Raw genomic sequence first — 6,000 nt, 5'->3', positions numbered from 1 at the left:
TAAAACAAGAATAGACAACCCCAATCATAAAATAAAATACCCATTCATATACTTAAACTTCTTAGTCTTCACGTTCTTCATCAAACCAGCAATAGTTGGATATGGAAATGCAAACATTTTATAATTAGCAGCAGATGCAAGTTTTAGCATGGAATCCGCAGTTTGTCATTAAGAAATGCGCTGAATTCATCACACTGTGATCTGAAGGTTAATCAAACTTCCAAAGTAATATCATGTAAAGCAGCTTAACTATGTTTGAATATTTGATGTGCAAAGTCATTTCGTTCGATGGGCATTAGTCACTACCATTTTAGCAACCAAATTCACCAAATGCCGGAAACATTATTTTTGTAAGCATTGTTCTTATCATTCAACAAAAAAAGGGCATTTTCACTCATCTTTATACAAAACGAAGCCTCTTTACAAGTAAGAGGAGGCAATATTCCGGACATCGGAGGGCATAAAAGCTAAGAACATTAACACAACAAGTATGCATATAGGAAGCAGCAATAGCAAGAAAGGTGGCGGGGGCAATGGAGGCAGAATTAGTGGAAGAATGAGTAAGGATGCAGCGACGCATATAAGTACCAGAAATGATTCCACGCTGAAATAGCTCGAAGTGTTGTCTCTACGGTCTTGCCCAAGTTGTTGAGGCCTTTTATTGTTGTTGCTCGATTCACTTGCCAATCTACATCTCCTTGCTCTGCCTTCCATCATACCACCCCAATAAGCCTTTGAGTTAACTCTTGGCAATCTCGACTCTGAGTTCAATATTTCAAAATACATCTAAATTCCAGTGTCAAGATTTGCCACAGGTCCACTGGGTTCATGAACAGTTCTCCCTGATCTTGTGGAGCAAACCAGTGGTTGCTGGTTAGATTGATAGCCTTCTTTTTCTCCACTTAAATGATATGATGCACCTGATTGCAAGCAAAATTACTTAACAATTTCGAGTTCCTCTTATCCACTTCACAGGCTAAAGATGCAGATCCCAGACCAACAATGTGAGTTGCCAAACTATAAGATGGCACTAAACTGGGAACTGGATAGCTATAACCTGGACTGAAGTATTGATGTAGCTACAGTGGAGGTTATGTCCGACTCACAGTAAGCACGGGAGTTGAGATCCTGATGCAGAAAAACTTCTGGATGCCAAATGGTTTTGAAGGAATATTGGATGTTATAATTTCCAAAAGAAGTGACCAGCTTCACAAGTTCTCGGAGTACGTTGGCCTTCCACTGCTGTTAATTTAGTCAAAATCGCAGTCAATCCATACTTAAATCATCGACTAGTGTAAGATCAAAGTATAAGATATAAATCAAACTACCTGTTAAGATTCAAAGCATACGATGTAAAACAAACTGCGTGTTAAAATGAGAATTTGAAATGAGAATCCACATCAATCCAACATATTTAGCATACAATTTCCAGAACCCAGCCAAAATAAAAAAAATCAGGGCCAAAAATATGGCAAAAGAGGACGAACTAATAGTACCAACAAAGGAGGAAAATTCCACCACTTGGAACTCATAGGCTTAAAAGAAATCATCACCCAGATCATCCAATACAACTTTAACATGCAAGATTTCAACCTTTTTATTTCTTTTCATGGAGATGGGGGAGTTCCAACTTGATACCGAAAGATGAAAACATATTCACATCAAAAAACAGAAATCCTGATTCTAAAACTTCATTTGAAGATCAGAGGGACACAGAACCCTCATCTAAAACATCTATAGCAGGATCAAAATGTTCTCTAAGTCATGTTTTTATTAAACAAAAAACTTTGCATTTAGGAACCTATTGGTTCTTGAAAGAAGCATAGACCAATCAACCAAGTCCACAAGAACAAATCAAGAAAGTAATATTGAGAGATAAAGCAAAAGATAATACCTGTCCTTTTATTCTTGCCACTTCTGGAACTAACTCTTTGGCATTCCAGCCCTCCTAGGGTGAATCTGCCCTTTAAAAACGAAGATCAAGAGAATTAAAAAAGAATGACAATTGAGATCACTACATGTGATCTCCCATGTTCTTTATTTTTCCTTCCTACGAGAGCGGAAGAGAGAGAGAGAGAGAGAGAGAGAGAGAGAGAGAGAGAGAGAAACGAAACAACAAAAACAATGGGCTGGAGGGAGAAGAGAGAGGGTGGTAGGGATTGTGTTTGAAAGGAAAGTGCGAGCAGTGGGGTGTCTGAAAGGCAAAACACAATACTTGTGACGTTGAAATGGGTTGTCACCTTTTCTTTTCTTTTTTTTGTCTGATGTTTGGCGAGGAAGGCTTGGGTCTGCGTCTGCAGCGAGCGATATCTATGGATTCTCAGAAGGTGGGGGAGAAGTGGTTTTGAGATATTGGGGGTGGATGCACTGCATTCTTGCTTCCATCCAGTACAGTCCCCCATGCAAATGAGGAGGGTGGAGGGCCACATGTTTCCCTTTTCTTTTTCTTTGAAAAACGGAAGACTTTGACGTTTAAGGTTCCTCTCCCCTGGCCACCTTCCCATTCCTCCCCCCCATCATCCATCTGTCACCTCGATCCCACTGCCAGTCAAAAGTTTATATTTTTTTATTACCTCGTCTTTATGTAAGAATCTAACCTTGTCTTTGGGCCTTTCTACAAAAGGGAATTCATTAGGCCAAGGCTCAACTCCCCCCACCGTGGCCAAGCCGATATTAACATCCATCATTAGGATTCTAAAATGGAGGGCGATGCCCGTTGAAATCACCACTTATCCGCTCATAGAATGAGCTAAATTTATTTATATATTTTATACTTTCTTACACTTTTCCTCACATGTGAGGAAAATTTTCTTTTAATGGGTGAGCTCAATATGTGAAATTTTTAATAATAAAGTTAAAGAGTACGGAGACAGAATTATACCATGTTAAAATCATCACTTGTCCTAAAAGCTTAAGCTCATAAAATGATATAGATTTATTTATATATTTTATAATTTCTTACAATGTCAGCTAGCTAAATGAAGGATTGCTACCATCTCTTATGGAACAATTGAATTTAGATTTCACAATCTATGAACCATATATACTGAAATCTCTAAATTAGAGGCATAAATAAAACCACCTATCAGTAAGAGAAGATCTAGAGTGACTAAAGTTGAATGGGGCCAGCATTACAACACTACGGATGTGCCAATTGTTATCACTGCACTTGCAGGTGGTCCACTTAGATTCAATTGAACACACATGGATTCCAAAAACTTATGTTTTGGAATCCAGGCATGTTTGCCAAGGTGCAACTTCAATTGAGTGTGATTTGTTTTGGTTGTAGGTCAAGTTGTAGCATCTCGATTTTCTTTTGAACTTGCAGCAAATGAAACACTATAGATGTGCCAACTATTATCACTGCACTTACAGATGTGCCACCACTTATTATGAGACATTCGGGCCATGGCAAGTGGTGACATTGTCATTTAAACCAAGCATGTTTATAGAGAGGATTGGGTGGCCTCATATGTAGCTGACCACTCTAGAAGAGCCTTGTAGGTAAAAAAGAAGAAGTTGCCTAGAGCACTCCGAAATTTGCTATTTTTTATTTTTTTAAATGTATCCATACTAAAAATGTATTAATTATCCGTTGCAATAAAAAAAACACATATGGATTCCAAAAATATCTGTTTTATATGACTCCTTATGAGAGCCCAAGCCATACTGGGACCAGTGGACAATTGCAGCCAAACCCATCACTGTATATATCTATTACACATGCAGACATATTATGCACACTTTGTTTCTCTCTCTAATCATGGGATTAGGTACAAAGAAATGGGTCAAAGACAAGTTAAAAATTTTTAAAAAAAATAAAGGCATGTGGGGATGTTTAGCTGGAAATAGCCAGGCAAGTGGTTGCTTGGATTCCTTCCTCTTCTTATATTCCCATTTGCCTGCCATTGTACCATGGATTTCCATGTTTAAACCAGAGTTCATGAAGCAAGGGCATATAGAACGTCAGCCCCTGTCTCCCAACCCAATTAAATGAGCCCAAATGCTTAATTTTGACACTGTTCTGGCCTTGCAATGACCATATTATTATAGTTCCCCTAGTAGAGAGCCCAAAACTACTTCACATTTTCAATTCTCTCACACTTTTCTGGTAGCCATAATCTAAGAAGTAAACCAGCTTTCCAATTTCAGAGGTGGACAATTTCCAATAGCTAACTCAAGTCTACTCCACTTTCAAACCATAAATACTAGAGATGGTATCCTTAATTCTGCAATGGGTGCAAGTCAGCTTGTACTGCAGCCAACCGGGGAAACTGGACCGGCTCTTTGAAAAAATTGAAGAGAAAATTGTTATCTTATCTAAGTCTCCATTTCTGGACTCAAGCTGGTTTCTGTCGTACTATCTTGAGTTCTTTGAGTTCGATGGAGAGTTGTTAATGCGATACAAGCTATATTAGTTCAAATTTGATTGACATTTCTTTTATTAGGCACATAAGCTAGTAGTCGAGATCCAGTTGGTGTTTCTTTTATTAGATTATAATTAAGTTATATATTGTGATGTACATATTGTTGGAAAGTTATTGACTGGAAATACATATCTTACATAAATTATGGATTTAAAACTAATATGTATCTTTTTTGATGCTTGACCTATGATGGATTGATACACTAACACGACAGTACTAAGGTCATTTTTGTCTAATAAAAAATAAATATTCATGTAAAAATGAAAAGAAAGTCGCATTGAAGTTGCAATTAGTTGGTGGGAGATAACAATCATATTACTCTAAAAAATTATAATCAATAAAATTATCTCATTTTATAGAAGGATTTTTTGCATAGATACCTTTTTAATAATCGAATTTTGCAAGAATATCCTTCCAAAATTGATAGTTGCATGTATATCTTCATCAAACTCTGTTATTGTACAAATGCCCCTAATATAACAGTTGTTCTGATGGTGTTAAGCAAAAATCATGTTTATACTAATTAAAAATAAAATAAAATTTTAAAATTACGCTAATATCCCTGTCTTCTTCTTCTGTTATCGGGATCGCGATCTATTTCCATGTCTACCCATTAAGAGTATTTTAGTCATTTTAATTTAAAACCGTTAATTTTTTAATGTCGTTAGATAATATGGGTACATATGCAAAAACAAAATAAAAAAGAATAAAATAACAAAATAAGTATTTACGAGAGTATACATGCAAAATCCGATATTTAGGAGGGTATTCATGCAAAAAAAACCCTTTATAGAATTTTCTATAAAATTTTATAAATATATAGAAATATTTTTTCTTAATTTAAACAAATCCGATATATCAGAAAGATGGAATTACAAATTATGAACTTAAATTCAAACAAAAAATATCAATATATTAGACAAGCATGGCTCAAATTGATTTCAAATCAACAAAAATGTTTGTCAATATTGAAACGTGCTCGTTCATGCGCACAAAATGTTCCTCAAACGTGCTTAATGCTATTTCGACAATTCCGTATTCAACCATCCCCCATATACCACGCCAATAAGAGGAACTTTTTGAGAAGTACACTTACCTAATATATTCTGCCTTTCCTGAAAGAAAGATACTTTCCAATTCTTTCACTTAATGTTTTATCCATTGAACCAAGCGTTAGGCTATAAAGGTGAAGATTGGATTTGAACACCTAGCTGAAGAAGAAGAAGAGTACGTAACGTATCTCACCAAGTCATGGAAGCCGGCGCTGACGGTACAAGAGCCTAAAATCTAGACAACTCTTTCCTTCAGACTTTGTGACTATTAAGAAGATTAAGGGGGGGATGCATCCGAATACTGCAATTTTTAGGCACTCTTCTCCAACTGATAACGGATGGTAATGTTTAACTGTTTAATTTGTTTAACTTATTTTAATTCATTATAAGTCAAGCTAGATTATTGAGACAAATAGATTAGATTCAGATTAATAATTTTTTTATATATCTTGAATCCAACTTGATCTGATTGCCATCTCTACTTGCGGGTGTGTAAATGTCTAGTAGATGACATGCGCCGC

General features: G+C 36.2%; 1 long non-coding RNA gene across 1 annotated transcript; it reads right to left on the bottom strand.

The window, feature by feature from the left end:
* Positions 1–322: 322 nt before the first annotated feature.
* Positions 323–2,167, bottom strand: LOC148700286 (uncharacterized). Its single transcript, XR_015972748.1, has 3 exons — positions 1,895–2,167; positions 1,107–1,242; positions 323–920 (listed from the first exon to the last, which is right to left on the bottom strand). It is a non-coding gene; the product is annotated as an uncharacterized LOC148700286 (long non-coding RNA).
* Positions 2,168–6,000: the final 3,833 nt, after the last annotated feature.

The sequence above is a fragment of the Phoenix dactylifera genome, chromosome 13 (genome assembly GCF_051530095.1).
Source record: "Phoenix dactylifera cultivar Ajwa chromosome 13, Ajwa_hap1_PhDact_Kaust_v1.1, whole genome shotgun sequence".
NCBI classification, from domain to species: Eukaryota; Viridiplantae; Streptophyta; class Magnoliopsida; order Arecales; family Arecaceae; genus Phoenix; species Phoenix dactylifera.
Note: the sequence above shows the minus strand (reverse complement) of the source record. Positions and strands in the feature narration are given on the sequence as shown.